General features: G+C 26.0%; 1 pseudogene; it reads right to left on the reverse strand.

Moving 5' to 3' along the window:
• Nucleotides 1-11,635: 11,635 nt before the first annotated feature.
• LOC127113033 (beta-galactosidase 7-like) lies at nt 11,636-14,330 on the reverse strand (annotated as a pseudogene).
• Nucleotides 14,331-19,418: the final 5,088 nt, after the last annotated feature.

Consider the following 19,418-nt stretch of genomic DNA (forward strand, 5'->3'; position numbering starts at 1 on the left):
TTTCTTTTGTAAAATATAAAATAACAGTTGGCTAAAAGATCTTATCTTCATTACATATTAGCTAGCCATCTTATGTTTGTACTCCTAAAAAAATCATATTAGCAACACACATCCAATACCGATTATCATAAAAAAATACAAACAATTTTTTAATAGTTTTTTAACAATAACAATATTTTCTAAAAAACATAATTTTCAATTTCATAAAGTATTAAAATTTTCAAATAATATCTAGAATTAGAAATTAAAATTACAAAAATAAATTTAAGTAATTTAAAGAAGTTGTGATTTATTCACAAGATAACTTAGTGTATTTATATATAATTAAAAAATGGACTAATTATCCATAAAACTACTGAACAACTATTAATAATTATGAACATTGGTAAAGTTGTACAATATTAAAAAATTAAAATTATATATAACTTTTTTTTTCTGAATAAAAGCATTAAATTGTCATTATAAAAAAACAGTCATTACAAAAATCAATCCAATGGATCCAGGTATCAACCAAAACAAGACCTATTATATTCAAGGATGAATTGTATTCACATGGTTTTCTAACTCTCTATGCAATGTACATCTCGCTACAATATTTCGTATTATCTTATCTTTTAAATATGGGTTCTTATCTCTTTGTGAAAATATCTTCTCATTCCTACTTCTCCAAATCTCATAAACTGCTTCCGCTATAGCTATTTTCAAAATATGCCACTTCCAAACTTTTATCTTTGTTTCTTTTATCATCCACATTTTCTCTCTATTCCAAATATAAAGATTTCTTCTAATGCACATCCACATTAGAATGTCTCTCCAAATATGGTTAAGAGCATCACAAGCAAAAAAGAGATGGATCATGGATTCACAATTCTCACAGAAATAACATTTATAAAACCAAACCTCATTCGTCTATCTTTGGTGGAGAGTTTACCATTCAGCTTTATATATTTATATCATAATTTTTTTTTGACGCATACTTGGTATCTCTCGGTGGTTCTTGTAACATCTCATACTTTCTCCAAGATATTATTTTGAATTTACTATTAAAATGCGATTGTTTTTTTTATAAAATGGAATACTTATAATGAATACTGAAATAAAATTCGGAAAAAATGTAGATTTAATAAAATTGAGCAATAGTTCGACAAATTCCTAGCGAAAGAAAATCAGTATCCGCATTTCTAATCGAGTTCAAATGTTAACAATAAGTGAAGTAAAATAGTATAACACAACGACCAATTATTAAATAAAGTGCTAATTTGCAAAAATCTTATTTTTCTTCCATACGCCCTTCAAGCAACACATTCAATCATGCATTTTTTCTTGAGTACCTAAAATGTTAATTGTAAGGGTCAAATTCCATATGCACGTTGAATCATGTTCACCATAAGAAAATGTCATAAAATAGCACAAAACACTTCACCAAGAAAACTATAATTAAAAGTTTTTTTTATATATATATATATATATATATATATATATATATATATATATATATATATATATATATATATATATATATATATATATGTGTGTGTGTGTGTTATGAAATGCATGAATCCAAAATGACTAATGAGACATTAACCATCTGTATATGTAAATCCATTTCAATGGCGGAAGCTGTCCTAAAGTCTCTTGCCACAAAACTCCAAGAAATGTTAATTTGTCACAAAAGCTTATGACAGAAAGGCCTAAAAAGCGTCAAACTTTTTATCAAGACATAACAAGTGACTCTACTACAACATTCCACATAATGCATATTTCACTAGGATAACAAGTACATCTTTTATGAAATTGAAAAAGTATAGGCTGAGTATTTTTATGTGTAAGATATGAATTGAGTTAATAAATTTTTATAAAGCTGAAAGTTGAGAGAAAAGACGGACAAAAGTGACACCGATTGAAGTAAACAATAGAGAAAATTTTGGAATGTATATGACTTTTTCAAGGTAAGGAGAATGTTTCTATTTATTAGGTTTATTCAATTCTCACTTAGTCCAAACACCCCAATTTTTAGGAACCAAATTCACTAAGTCAACAATTTAATTGTTTTTCAATTACTAACCCACTAACTACCTATTGCATATATTCTTAAGATCACACACATACAGCTATAAATAAATTTGGGTACCATAATAAAGCACATGCTTATATACTAAGTGCACAAGTAAGCATTTTATATGGTAGTGGACAGTCAACAAGACCAAGGCAATGACCCTAACTAATATTTATATTACGTTATTAAATATTCTAATTTGTCAAGTACCGGTATGTATATTTATATTATAATATTCAAAACAAAATTCAATTTCTATTTATATCTATTAAAACCAATGCAACAAACACCTAACCTTAACTTCTTAAAAAATAATCCACATCATTCGATTAGCTTATGTGTACAACTTCTACTAAACCACTAATCAAAATACCACTATCTGCCAACACCCCATATGATATTCTTTGACTCTTTCCATACTAAAATCCATTTTCTCCCTCTCTAATTTCTCCAAAACCAGGCTAGGAGTGGCAAAACTTAGAGAAATGGAGAGAAACTTATAATTTTGTACCTTAAAGAAAATGGTTTCAAGTACTTCTCAGTAGAATAAGAGAGTAATCAAAGCAATCACTACTCCTGTTGCAAATATCTCAGGAAGTCATTCTGTTCTTGCAAAATTGATTTTGAATTTCTCTAATTATATTTCTCGATTTTGGATTAGTGTTGCATAATTAGTTATGTGTGTGGTTGTTATTGCAGGATTATATTTTGGATTTCTTCCATCACGATTAGATTTTCATCTTCCCACCGTTATGGAAAAATAGATTTTGGAATGTTTTCTTGCAAAATTCTATTCTGGATTTCTCCGACTGGATTGTTGTTCTTGCAGAATTCTACTTTAGATTTCTCCAATATTATGAAATGATTCAAAATCTTCAGAAAAGAACAATGTTAGGGAATAAACAAATTTGTTGCAACATTTTCAATCCCTCTTCTTTCATTCCAAGTAGTTTCATCAAACAATATCAATAAAATGAGTTTAAAAACCATGTATGCTAATCTCATTTAGAAACTTCTTGCATTTGCTCTCTTAACCACAATTATTAAGATCTTCGAAAAAGGTGGTTTGAAATGGATTATAACTGATTTATCGTTGTTAACCCTTCCTAATACTTTAATTCTTGGAATTCCATTGTTGAAAAATATGGATAATGATGAAGTTGTTGTTCTTTTAGCTTAGATTATTATCTTAAAGAGTATGATTGTTTTCTTGTAGAGTTTGATTTGGTACAATTTGTTTTTTTTTTATAGGAATTTAATGTTGTCAAGAACATGCTATATGCACCTTCTTCACAAACTACATAGGTACAAGACAAATCAATTTTGGTTTTCCTTTCTTGCATAATTCTATTTTTATTTCACTAAAATTTTTAAAAAATATAACACATATTACATTTTTATGCCAAATATTAATAGTATCACAAATGGCCAAAGTAAAAAATTACCAGAATGAAATATTTACCTACCTACTAATAATATTATAATAATTTATTTTAAATATAACATAGGAAACAATCGATATGGAAATAATTAAAAGAGATCACTTTCTACCACATTTTATTCAAGTTAATAATTAACTAAATTTATTATTATTGGTAATCAAAATATTTAATGTTAAATTAGAAATAATAAACATAGATATTAAATGTGTTTTAGATTATTATGAATGTTTTTTATTATTATGAGAATTAAATTTAACACCTTTAATAGTTAAAGGCATATGAAATATGTATAATGTATTATATATATTAATCATTAATTCTAATATTAATAGCATTACAAGGGTATAAAAAAGTTACTAAGATAAATATTAAATAAAAACAAATTTTACTACAATTTTTTTTCATAAACAGTATTTATTAAAATTGATTTATCACCATTTAATTTGAATCAACAAAAATTAATTTTATTATGTAATAAAAAATAAATTTTACTATCTATAAAAAATAAATTTTATTTGTCACTAATAATAGGGGATGGCCGACAATTTTGAAGACAAAAACAACACAAAACATTATAAAAAGTTATTGAAAACATTAATGTCATAAAATATAACGTCATCATTAAAAAAATGAATGATAAAATATTTACAATAAATTATATTTAAAGTTGTTCTCAATTAAATTAAATAATGAATATAATAAATATTTAAATTTTGTATTATTAACATTATTATTGAAAATTTTAAAACTCATTGAATTCTATTACATTATACTTTTGATTATCCATATGTAATTTAACTTAATTTTTAATTTTTATTAATAAATAATAAAATAACATCAAATTTACATCTATTTATTTCCTAACGATAATAGAAAGTTATCAATTTCATTTTTGAACTAAATTGAAATATTTATTACCAATAAAGATTTAATAAAAACTTTAATTGGAGTTATAATGAAACAATTACACTACACTTATTTTAACCATTAATATTATCATTTTAATTTACTATATTATTTTTCAAAAAAGTATAAATAAAATATTATTTATGAGCACAAATATGTCATAAAGAATTGTAAAAAATTATTGAAAAAATTGATGTCATAAAAGTTAATTTCATCATTAAAAAATGTGATAAAAGTTAAATAATGAATATAATAAATGATTTAATTTTGTATTATTATTTTTTTATTACAAATTGAAAAATGAATTAGAATAATAAATAAATTATTTTACTTATAAACATTAAAAAAATTTATACATATAATATTTTATCCTACATATTAACAACACATAATAAAATGTTAAAAAAATATAATATTTTATTTTTATTATTTTTTTAATAAAGAAGTGTATTATTATTATTATAAACATTTATATCATTTAAAAAAATATAACTCAGGGAATAATGATAATAAATATAATATACTGTTTTTTAGATCATGAAAGAAAACCAATAAATACATAGACTTGAGTTACACATTATGGTGAATATAATAATAAAAATTTATATTGGTTTAAGGTTTATTATAACTTATAACTCATACATTTTAGAATGGAAGTATATGGTTGTTTAGTTGCATGTTAAATAACTGACTAATTTAATTTTATTATAATTAAGAATTAATTGGATTCTAATTCCAATATAATTTAAAAATAATAATAATTCATTGGTATGACAATCATATTTTACCTGTTTAATAATTAATTTTATGACAATTACCAATTAATTGGATAATTAAATTATATTCAATCAAACGTACATATTTTTTAGTATTACCAGAATTAGTTTTACCACTTTTTTGGAAAACTTTTAAACCCTTAAAAACCAGAAGCATGGAAAATATGTATAAAATATTATATATATTAATCTTTATCTCAAATATTACTAAAATTTAATATTTTCGATATATATATTTATAATTAAAAAACATTCATAATGAATATTTATTAGAATTCATCCATCCGGCGTAACATATATTTTAGCTATATGAACATTGCTACCTAATGAATACAATATTAAAATTAAATTGATTTGAATCATTAAAACTAATGCTTATTTGTGATATTTATTAAAGAAATCCAATCTTGATAAAATATTTAGAATAAACAATATTTAAAGTTGTTCACAATTAAATTCAATAATATCTGGGTCATAAATATTATATACATACATATATATATATATATATATATATATATATATATATATATATATATATATATATATATATATATATATATATATATATATATATATATATATACTAATGAGACATTGACGAGGCGGATATGTAAACCCATTTCAATGAGGAAAGCGGTCATAAAGACTCCTGCCACAAGAAAACTTTACTTTATACCCCTACATTTATTCATGTACCCCAGCATTCTATAAAATATACTAATTTTATCCTTATATATTTTTAATTAATTAATTATTTTATTTTTAAATATTTTTAAAATTTTATTTTATGTACCGGAAGAGTTTACAAAAAGAGTTCTGTTCGTATTTTTCAAGTATTTTTTAAACTTTATTTTGTGTGTAAAGTCTTCCAGTATACAAAAAAATTAAAAAACTGCTTGAAAAATGAGAACCGGAATTCTCTTGCAAAGTCTTCCGGTACATCAAAATTGAATACCGGAACTCTTTTGCAAAGTCTTCTGGTACACAAAAAAATATTAAAAAAATATTAAAAAAATACTTGAAAAATGACTACCGAAACTCTTTTGTAAAGTCTTCCGGTACACAAAAAATGACTACTGGGACTTTAATATTTTAAAAAATGTTTGAAAAATGACTACGGGAACTCTTTTGCCAAGTCCTTCGGTACACAAAAATTAACTATCGGAACTCTTTGGCAAAGTCTTCCGGTATACAAAAAAAATATTAAAAAAAGTTTCAAAAATAACTACCGGTACTCTTTTGTAAAGTCTCCCGGTACACAAAAAAAAAATTATTTTTAAAAAAAAAATAAAAAAATAAAAAAGTTAAAAATATATAAGGATAAAATTTTGTATTTGTGTAAAATGTACGCGTGTAAGGATAAATGTAGGGGTATGAGTTAAAACTTTGCTGCTACAAATGTCTAAAAAACTTTAATTTATCACAAAGGATATGTAAACCCGAATATATCTACTATTTTTTTAAGAATTTAACGCATGAATTAATGATAATAAATAAAATAAACTTTTTTTTAAATCATTAAAGATAGTCAATAAATTGATGGACTTAAATTACTTACCTATTTAATTATTGACAATTTTAATTTTGTTATAGTTAAGAATTAATTGGATTTCAATGTCATATTTAGTGGTTAACCCTTGCATAGAATATTCCTTTATTATTATCACCATTTCATTTATTGAGCCGATTAAAATAATAAACATAGGAAAATGTATAGGCTTCAGTCATAGAGAAATGATAGAAGAGAGAAATTCATATACCATAACAAAATATAAAAAATACTTCATGTAAATGAAACATACAAACCAATCAAAGGCTTAAAAATGCATGTTTTTTGGGAACGACTTATGTCATAAATATTCAAGACTCATACTCCACAATTCCACACTATTATTTTGAATTTGTCACCATAGAAACAATTTTAGAAAGAGTTGGAGACAACAATGTTCTTTCTGGTAGTATTATACATAAGTTACCCTACAACAATATAAATTATATTATATAACTATATTCAGGTTTCTTTTCAGACATGATTGGAGTGCTTCATTCTCTTGGACATTAAGAACACATTTACTCATAAGGAAAACCTACAAAAATTCTCAGACTTGAGTTAAGGCTACAAGAGTAAGATTTTAACTATCCATATTTGCTTATTCATATAGTCGTATATAAATTAAGTGTATTAAATTAAAATTAATCTAAACATTATAATAATAATTTATTCATTTATACATATGAATGAAATTGTAAAGGCCATGTTGTGGGAAAAATAGTATTGAATTTGAAAATTTGATAATAGGTCAATAAAAAAAATGACCATAGTTGCAATCACCTCTACAATAGTGAATGTGTTTAGAGGTAACTATATATTTAAATCTTATATATATTATATTCATTAAGAAGTATTACCATTTTCACTAATAAACTTAAATTTTTGATCCACCGCTCGATCAACTCAACTTCAACTATTCAGATTTACATCAATCTAGAAAATTCAGAATTCTAAAAAATTAGTGTACCCATTGATTATACTTTATTTGGTTACTAATATTTATTAATTGTCTTTTTATTCTGTATAAACTATACACTCCATCAAATACTTAGCTAGAAATAAAGGAGATTCCTATCATTGAGTTTTAAAATATGTCACCTCAAAAGATAATGACTCAAAATAGAACTACACTACAAAATGTAATGGCAATGACATGAGAGTCAGATATTAAGGTACACTATAAATTTTAATTAAAAAATATTTTGTAAATACAATTATGTTATTTTACTTACCAATTTTTTTAAACTTTTAAATATAGGAAGTTTTCTTCACAATTTCAGTAACTATAAATGAAATTGACGATAGGTTTGGATGGCATTACATTGGATGTGAAAAATGTATGAAGAAACTTCACCAAGAATGCCATGAATTTAGGTGTCCTTCGTCTGAACCACCTTCCAAATACTCTAAATAAAGGTTAGACATTTGCAATCATAAACCATCTTATTAAAAAAATTATTATTAATATAAGGTAATGCCGAAATGTTAAAAGTTAAATGTATAAACTTTTTTTTTTGAAAAATGTGCATTGTTTTTATTAAAAATTGATAAATAATTTTTTCATTGTTTTTCCAACACAAACTTTCCATTTTTAGACTACTTAACATGTGCCCTTAGGGCACAAGTTAATCACATGTTCAAGATAATATTGAAAGTGTTCCATGAAACCGCTAATGCGAGTTTTTATAAAAAAAATAATATATATCATAAATAAAATTTTATTTTATTTCAAAGACTTATTTTTACCATATGCACAACCTTCTTTACAACCAGCGCATCACGCAGGTCGTATACTAGTTTACTATCATTTATAAAACCAAAACTCATCGATTTATGATTGGTGGGGAGCATACCATTTTGCTATATATAATTATATCATAAGAAAATATTTGACATATATTTGGTATCTCTTGGTGATTCTTGTAACATCCCATACTTTCCGCAAGATATTGTTCAGAATATACTATTAAAATGCGACTGCTTTTTTATTTCTAAAATGGAATACTTATAATGATAACTAAAATAAAATTCAAGAATAAAAGGTAGACTTAATAAATTTGAGCAACAGTTGGAAAAATCTCTAGCGGAAGAAAATCAAGTAAAATAGTGTACCATAACGACCAATAATTAAATAAAGTGTTAATTTGCAAAAATCATGTTTTTTCCCTTACGCACTTCAAGCAACACATTCAATCATAAATTTCACCTAGAGTATCTAAAATGTTAATTGTACGGGTCAAATTCCATATACACATTGAATCATGTTGACCATAACAAAATGTCATAAAATATCACAAAACCACTAAGAGACATTGACAACCCAGATATGTTAACTCATTTAAACGGGGAAGCGGTCATAAAGACTCCTGCCACAAAGGTCTAAAAAAACGTTAATTTATCACAAAGGATATGTAAACCCGAATATGTCTACTATTTTTTTTAGGAATTTAACACATGAATTAATGACAATAAATAGAATAAACTTTTTTTTTAAAATCATTAAAGATAATCAATAAATTGATGGACTTGAATTACTTACCTATTTAATTATTGAGAATTTTAATTTTGTTATAATTAAGAATTAATTGGATTTCCATTTCATATTTAGTGGTTTACCCTTGCATATAATATTCATTTATTATCATCACCCTTTCATTCATTGAGCCGATTAAAATAATAAACATAGGAAAATATATACGCTTCAGTCATAAGAAAGGTCATAGGAGCGCATTGTCGTATATAAATAACAATCTCTTAACTTTTTTAATACCACATCCTAACAACTTTCTTAACATCGACCATATTCACTATATATCCATTCGTAGAAATGATTTTGTTAGACGAATAGGTAATAATTTTTTATCTAAAATATTGTGTTTATTGTTCACAAAATATACTTTTATATTCAAAATATTTAACATTATTACTTTTCGTTATAAGTTAATTGATTTTAATATTTTATTGCTATTTTTTTTCTTCAGGGAACTCCTTTACATGTAACGAAAGCCAAATAGCTTATACCACAATTTAGAGAAATGATACAAGAGAAAAATTTATATACCATAAAAAATATAAAAAATACTTCGGGTAAATGAAACATACAAACCAATCAAAGGCTTAAAAATGCATGTTTTTTTGGGAACGACTTATGTCATAAATATTCAAGGCTCATACTCCACAACTCCACACTATTATTTTGAATTTGTTACCATAGAAACAATTTTAGAACGAGTTGGAGATAACAATGTTCTTTCTGGTAGTATTATACATAAGTTACCCCTATAACAATATAAATTGTATTATATAACTATATTCATGTTTCTTTTCAAACATAATTGGAGTGCTTCATTCTCTTGGACATTAAAAACACATTTACTCACAAGGAAAACCTACAAAAATTCTCAGACTTGAGTTAAGGCTATAAGAGTAAGATTTTAACTACTCATACTTGCTTATTCATATATTCGTATATAAATTAAATGTATTAAATTAAAATTAATCTAAACATTATAATCATAATTTATTCATTTTTTCATATGAACGAAATTGTAAAGGCCATGTTGTGGGAAAAAATAGCTATTGAATTTGAAAATTTGATGATAATTCAACCAGAAAAGAATCACAGGTCGATGATACCATGTGAAGATGGACTCTATGCAAATCATGCCATGGAAATGACAAGCTTTTGGCTATGGCTTGGAGAAGAAGAAAGAAAGGCTAACATGCATGCAACGATGAGAAAAGTAGAACCAATGTATTGGTTAATCTTAATCAGTTACATGAGCATTGTTTTGCTTATATATGAAGTAATCTTCAACTAACTAACCAACTATAGTGTAACTAACTTAGAGTTAAGTTATTTATGTTATGGATGTTAGTTACATCATCATGTAGTTACATCGGCATGTGCATGCGTATGATTTACATTATCATCGTCATTTCTATTATCATTAACAAAATCAATAATAAAAATTCAACTCATCATCCAATTTAATATCACTAGCTTCTATGTAACTCTTAATAGTCTTAACACATTCATATTCTCTGGCATTGAGTCATCATCTTTGTATATCATATTAAACAACTTCCAAATTAAACGTGTTTTATTTTGTGCGTTTTTACGGTCATAGAACTCTTTTAATTTATTCAACATTTATGACCTTGATTTTACTTCTTATAATCTTCTTCCTATGGGATAAATATGTTCAAACAAGCTATTCATCTATTTGAATTATTATTAAATAGGTTTTATTTTATATATTATTAATTTAATTTTTTGGTTGATTTTAGTAATTTTTTCTAACTTTACATTATATTTTATTTGAAATATTTTAATGAATTTACTTACTTAATCTTAAAATTTTATTTTTCTTTCATAAATCATTTAAAATATTAGTGGAAGTGGGAGAAATTTTGTAGAATTAAGTTTATAATTGGAGTTATAGATTTTTATGACATCTAATTGCATAATTTAATTATGATTTTAAATCATGGAAGTGAATAAAAAAATGTGAGATAGAAATAAAAGAGAAAAGAGGAACTGCACTAAAGAATATAATTCTAAAGATCGTCACATAAAAAAATTACGACGTGGCATAGGAAAATATAAAAGATATAAGAGTGCACCTGAACATAATCAAAGCCCATCATCAAAGTCATCACATAGGAGTTGTACACTCCTAATTTGTTTTCTAAGATAATAATAGTTATTTATACTTTTTTTGTTTATTTGTCTAGTCTAAAGTAAGAAAATGAAACTATGATGACTAAGGTTGTAGCATAAGTAAAAAATTGAAATTTTAAAAATAAAAAGTGGAGCCCAACAGAAAAACATAACATAAAGAAATATATGTCACACATTATAGAATGTGCTAACATGGAGACAAATTATAATATAGAACTACACGTGCACCATTTGTACACGATTATCTTCAGGATTAGAGCCATCACATAGGAGTTGCACAGCTAGCTGGCCATTTATGCCACCTTTAGTTATTCCAAATATGGAACTTGTCACGTTAATTGAACATAATTGTTTTCCACCACATGCTTTTTCGACCACTGCCACACTATGGCGTGATTCCCATTCACCTACTTGAAATGATCCACAATTTCCTTGTGGATCTCCATAGCTCGCAAACTGGATTTCTGAAATAGTTTTTCCATCAGGGCATTTTAGTTCTAAGGTTTTTCCATAATCTGTTCTTGCACATATAAAATCAATTGCAACTGTTTGAACAGACACATTAAAAGGGCTTCCACCCATTTCCTCAAACAAAACCAACGTGTTACTTTTTGTGTCATTATTTAAGAATGACCTTGGCACATGGTAAAACCTCTGAGATGGTTCTCCACAGCCACTCAAACATTTATCAGCTCCATAATTTCCTCTATAATCACATTTAATATCACATCCATTTTTGTCAGCTACCATTGTAGGCCAATACCTTCCAATACTTTGACCATTAACCCATGCATGTCCTTTTGTAAGGCCTATGAAATCCAAGACTACAGAGTCTTTACCTTCAGGGGTCTTAAAAGTAGTCTTGTACCAAGTCAATGGTTTTCCTATAACAACATTGTTTATGTTCCATTGAACTCCATTTTTAATTTTAGAATCATAGAACCTTCTAGCCTCACCGTTTAATCCAACCTTGTATGACCAACTAGATTTTGATAAATCCATAGTATTACCTGAACTGGTTGCAATGAGTTTCACAGGACCCCCAACAATACCAGTTTCTTTCATATCAAAAGATGCACCATAATGCGCATGACCAACTGTACCACTTAGTAAACTTATAATGTTGGTACCTTGTTTTAATGAAACGATTTTTTCATATGTAAAACGAAGGTTATCATATGTTCCCCACTGTGGGCCAATATATTGTCCATTAACATAGGCATGAAGAACATGGCCTGATGTGTTCACTTGCAAAGTTGCATTACTCCAAGTGGATGTTTCATTGATGAAAACCTTGGTCATGTACCACAAATAATCACTAGCATCAACGGTAACACTCTTTTGCTCTAAAAGTTGAGACGCGTTAAATGTACCTATTGCTTGTAAGGTGTCTTCCACAGGGTCAGATGCCCATGTCCAGATGAGTGAGTTTCCTAATTCTTTAGATAGTTTCTTCACATAAACATTTGTTTGTGCATCAACCTTTGCAGTGTTGAAAACTTCCTTGTTGCAATCTTGGAGAATAGACACTGACCAAGAAGGCACATGGTACTTTCCATCTTGTTGTAGATCAACTTCAACATCCTTAGAATTATGTGAATTACTCAAAAAACAAATTTTTCTCCAGTGGCATTATTTGCATATGTAGTCAAATATACTGAATCTCCATATTGCTTCTCTGTAACCGTTCCATTAGTGAGAACCTTCTCTCCTAACTTTATGGCGGCATGGAGTTTTTTAAGATGTCCCCATTTTGGTTGGTTCAAGTTACCATATTCATCAAGTGGTGCATCATAGTCATATGCTGTAATAATATATGGACCACCCGCAGTTCTTCCAAAATTTGTTCCTCCATGGTACATGTAGTAGTTTTGGAGGACACCACCGTTTTGAAAAAAACGTGCAACTGAAAATGCTACATCTTCAGCAGTTCTGTGTGGCTTCCTTTCACCCCATTTTTGGAACCAGCCAACCCAATTCTCTGTAAACATTTTGGGGCTTTTAGGATTGTTTGGCTTGAAATTATCACAATAATAACCATTGCATGTGTTGATAATAGGTGATGGAGCATTGTTTTGCTTGCACATGATCCATGGGACGCCGACATTTTGAGCTAAAGCCATCTGGGCACACCATTTAATGTATGCATTCCCATCTTCTCCATAATTAGTTATGACATCTCCATATTCATTCTCAATTTGAGCTAAAATAATTGGCCCCCCTTGTGGTGCAAACAATCCAGCTTCTTTGCACAAGGTCACAATCTTTGTTGTAAATATTTTCATTTCCTCCTTAAAAACTACATTGTCAGTCCTTAGTTGAATCCCTGGCAAGTTGTGTAACCACATTGGGAAACCTCCATAGTTCCATTCAGCACAAACATAAGGACCAATTCGAAGCACAACATAAAGACCTTCTTCATGAACATTTTTTAGAAACTTGATGAAGTCTAGATTTTCAGAAAAATCATATTGGCGGCGAATAGGTTCGTGAAGGTCCCAAAATATATATGTTTCGATGGCATCAAGACCACCATCTTTTGCTTTCTTAATAAGATCTGGCCACATTTGGGAAGTGCTGCGTGGGTAGTGGATTGCACCAGATATTATTATTCGTCGTTCTCCATTGATGATAATGGCATTTGTATCATATTCAACCGTTGTTGCAAATGAGAAAGCACACAACAAAAATGAACATACAATAAAAAAGAGCCCAATCCTGGGATTAAACATATTGTTTTGTTCTCCAAAAAAATATTATTGTGTATTGTTTAAAATCAACAGGTTTTTATAGGCACAATTTATTATTTTATTATCCTATTTTTAGTTTATTTGTAAGCCATGTATAAAATCTATCCAATTTGCTAAGATAGATATTTGGGTCTATAATTAACTTTCCTCCATAACTTAAATTGGTCTTTCGGTTATAAATTATGAATTGTCATTTTCTATTGTGAAAGTTTCTTTTGTAAAATATAAAATAACAGTTGGCTAAAAGATCTTATCTTCATTACATATTAGCTAGCCATCTTATGTTTGTACTCCTAAAAAAATCATATTAGCAACACACATCCAATTCCGATTATCATAAAAAAATACAAACAATTTTTTAATAGTTTTTTAACAATAACAATATTTTCTAAAAAACATAATTTTCAATTTCATAAAGTATTAAAATTTTCAAATAATATCTAGAATTAGAAATTAAAATTACAAAAATAAATTTAAGTAATTTAAAGAAGTTGTGATTTATTCACAAGATAACTTAGTATATTTGTATATAATTAAAAAATGGACTAATTATCCATAAAACTACTGAACAACTATTAATAATTATGAACATTGGTAAAGTTGTACAATATTAAAAAACTAAAATTATATATAACTTTTTTTTCTCAATAAAAGCATTAAATTGTCATTATAAAAAAACAGTCATTACAAAAATCAATCCAATGGATCCAGGTATCAACCAAAACAAGACCTATTATATTCAAGGATGAATTCTATTCACATGGTTTTCTAACTCTCTATGCAATGTACATCTCGCTACAATATTTCGTATTATCTTATCTTTTAAATATGGGTTCTTATCTCTTTGTGAAAATATCTTCTCATTCCTACTTCTCCAAATCTCATAAACTGCTTCCGCTATAGCTATTTTCAAAATATGCCACTTCCAAACTTTTATCTTTGTTTCTTTTATCATCCACATTTTCTCTCTATTCCAAATATAAAGATTTCTTCTAATGCCCATCCACATTAGAATGTCTCTCCAAATATGGTTAAGAGCATCACAAGCAAAAAAGAGATGGATCATGGATTCACAATTCTCACAGAAATAACATTTACTAACATTTATAAAACCAAACCTCATTCGTCTATCTTTGATGGAGAGTTTACCATTCAACTTTATATAATTATATCATAAATTTTTTTTTGACGCATACTTGGTATCTCTTGGTGGTTCTTGTAACATCTCATACTTTCTCCAAGATATTATTTAGAATTTACTATTAAAATGCGACTGTTTTTTTTTATAAAATGGAATACTTATAATGAAAACTGAAATAAAATTCGGAAAAAAATGTAGATTTAATAAAATTGAGCAATGGTTCGACAAACTGCTAGCGAAAGAAAATCAGTATCCGCATTTCTAATCGAGTTCAAATGTTAACAATAAGTGAAGTAAAATAGTACAACACAACGACCAATTATTAAATAAAGTGCTAATTTGCAAAAATCTTATTTTTCTTCCTTACGCCCTTCAAGCAACACATTCAATCATACATTTTTTCTTGAGTACCTAAAATGTTAATTGTAAGGGTCAAATTCCATATGCACGTTGAATCATGTTCACCATAAGAAAATGTCATAAAATAGCACAAAACACTTCACCAAAAAAACTATAATTAAAAGTTTTTTTTGTATTATATATATATATATATATATATATATATATATATATATATATATATATATATATATATATATATATATATATATTTGTGTGTGTGTGTGTGTTATGAAATGCATGAATCCAAAATGACTAATGAGACATTAACCATCTGTATATGTAAATCCTTTTCAATGGCGGAAGCTGTCCTAAAGTCTCTTGCCACAAAACTCCAAGAAATGTTAATTTGTCACAAAAGCTTATGACAGAAAGGCCTAAAAAGCATCAAACTTTTTATCAAGACATAACAAGTGACTCTACTACAACATTCCACATAATGCATATTTCACTAGGATAACAAGTACATCTTTTATGAAATTGAAAAAGTATAGGCTGAGTATTTTTATGTGTAAGATATGAATTGAGTTAATAAATTTTTATAAAGCTGAAAGTTGAGAGAAAAGACGGACAAAAGTGACACCGATTGAAGTAAACAATAGAGAAAATTATTGGAATGTATATGACTTTTTCAAGGTAAGGAGAATGTTTCTATTTATTAGGTTTATTCAATTCTCACTTAGTCCAAACACCCCAATTTTTAGGAACCAAATTCACTAAGTCAACAATTTAATTGTTTTTCAATTACTAACCCACTAACTACCTATTGCATATATTCTTAAGATCACACACATACAGCTATAAATAAATTTGGGTACCATAATAAAGCACATGCTTATATACTAAGTGCACAAGTAAGCATTTTATATGGTAGTGGACAGTCAACAAGACCAAGGCAATAATCCTAACTAATATTTATATTACGTTATTAAATATTCTAATTTGTCAAGTACCGGTATGTATATTTATATTATAATATTCAAAACAAAATTCAATTTCTATTTATATCTATTAAAACCAATGCAACAAACACCTAACCTTAACTTCTTAAAAAATAATCCACATCATTCGATTAGCTTATGTGTACAACTTCTACTAAACCACTAATCAAAATACCACTATCTGCCAACACCCCATATGATATTCTTTGACTCTTTCCATACTAAAATCCATTTTCTCCCTCTCTAATTTCTCCAAAACCAGGCTAGGAGTGGCAAAACTTAGAGAAATGGAGAGAAACTTATAATTTTGTACCTTAAAGAAAATGGTTTCAAGTACTTCTCAGTAGAATAAGAGAGTAATCAAAGCAATCACTACCCTGTTGCAAATATCTCAGGAAGTCATTCTGTTCTTGCAAAATTGATTTTGAATTTCTCTAATTATATTTGTCGATTTTGGATTAGTGTTGCATAATTAGTTATGTGTGTGGTTGTTATTGCAGGATTATATTTTGGATTTCTTCCATCACGATTAGATTTTCATCTTCCCACCGTTATGGAAAATTAGATTTTGGAATGTTTTCTTGCAAAATTCTATTCTGGATTTCTCCGACTGGATTGTTGTTCTTGCAGAATTCTACTTTAGATTTCTCCAATATTATGAAATGATTCAAAATCTTCAGAAAAGAACAATGTTAGGGAATAAACAAATTTGTTGCAACATTTTCAATCCCTCTTCTTTCATTCCAAGTAGTTTCATCAAACAATATCAATAAAATGAGTTTAAAAACCATGTATGCTAATCTCATTTAGAAACTTCTTGCATTTGCTCTCTTAACCATAATTATTAAGATCTTCGAAAAAGGTGGTTTGAAATGGATTATAACTGATTTATCGTTGTTAACCCTTCCTAATACTTTAATTCTTGGAATTCCATTGTTGAAAAATATGGATAATGATGAAGTTGTTGTTCTTTTAGCTTAGATTATTATCTTAAAGAGTATGATTGTTTTCTTGTAGAGTTTGATTTGGTACAATTTGTTTTTTTTTATAGGAATTTAATGTTGTCAAGAACATGCTATATGCACCTTCTTCACAAACTACATAGGTACAAGACAAATCAATTTTGGTTTTCCTTTCTTGCATAATTCTATTTTTATTTCACTAAAATTTTTAAAAAATATAACACATATTACATTTTTATGCCAAATATTAATAGTATCACAAATGGCCAAAGTAAAAAATTACCAGAATGAAATATTTACCTACCTACTAATAATATTATAATAATTTATTTTAAATATAACATAGGAAACAATCGATATGGAAATAATTAAAAGAGATCACTTTCTACCACATTTTATTCAAGTTAATAATTAACTAAATTTATTATTATTGGTAATCAAAATATTTAATGTTAAATTAGAAATAATAAACATAGATATTAAATGTGTTTTAGATTATTATGAATGTTTTTTATTATTATGAGAATTAAATTTAACACCTTTAATAGTTAAAGGCATATGAAATATGTATAATGTATTATATATATTAATCATTAATTCTAATATTAATAGCATTACAAGGGTATAAAAAAGTTACTAAGATAAATATTAAATAAAAACAAATTTTACTACAATTTTTTTTTCATAAACAGTATTTATTAAAATTGATTTATCACCATTTAATTTGAATCAACAAAAATTAATTTTATTCTGTAATAAAAAATAAATTTTACTATCTATAAAAAATAAATTTTATTTGTCACTAATAATAGGGGATGGCCGACAACTTTGAAGACAAAAACAATACAAAACATTATAAAAAGTTATTGAAAACATTAATGTCATAAAATATAATGTCATCATTAAAAAAAATGAATGATAAAATATTTACAATAAATTATATTTAAAGTTGTTCTCAATTAAATTAAATAATGAATATAATAAATATTTAAATTTTGTATTATTAACATTATTACTGAAAATTTTAAAACTCATTGAATTCTATTACATTATACTTTTGATTATCCATATGTAATTTAACTTAATTTTTAATTTTTATTAATAAATAATAAAATAACATCAAATTTACATCTATTTATTTCCTAACGATAATAGAAAGTTATCAATTTCATTTTTGAACTAAATTGAAATATTTATTACCAATAAAGATTTAATAAAAACTTTAATTGGAGTTATAATGAAACAATTACACTACACTTTATTTTAACCATTAATATTATCATTTTAATTTACTATATTATTTTTCAAAAAAAGTATAAATAAAATATTATTTATGAGCACAAATATGTCATAAAGAATTGTAAAAAATTATTGAAAAAATTGATGTCATAAAAGTTAATTTCATCATTAAAAAATGTGATAAAAGTTAAATAATGAATATAATAAATGATTTAATTTTGTATTATTATTTTTTTTATTACAAATTGAAAAATGAATTAGAATAATAAATAAATTATTTTACTTATAAACATTAAAAAAATTTATACATATAATATTTTATCCTACATATTAACAACACATAATAAAATGTTAAAAAAATATAATATTTTATTTTTATTATTTTTTTAATAAAGAAGTGTATTATTATTATTATAAACATTTATATCATTTAAAAAAATATAACTCAGGGAATAATGATAATAAATATAATATACTGTTTTTTAGATCATGAAAGAAAACCAATAAATACATAGACTTGAGTTACACATTATGGTGAATATAATAATAAAAATTTATATTGGTTTA

This window comes from Lathyrus oleraceus, unplaced genomic scaffold (genome assembly GCF_024323335.1).
Source record: "Lathyrus oleraceus cultivar Zhongwan6 unplaced genomic scaffold, CAAS_Psat_ZW6_1.0 chrUn0251, whole genome shotgun sequence".
In the NCBI taxonomy this organism is placed as follows: domain Eukaryota; kingdom Viridiplantae; phylum Streptophyta; class Magnoliopsida; order Fabales; family Fabaceae; genus Lathyrus; species Lathyrus oleraceus.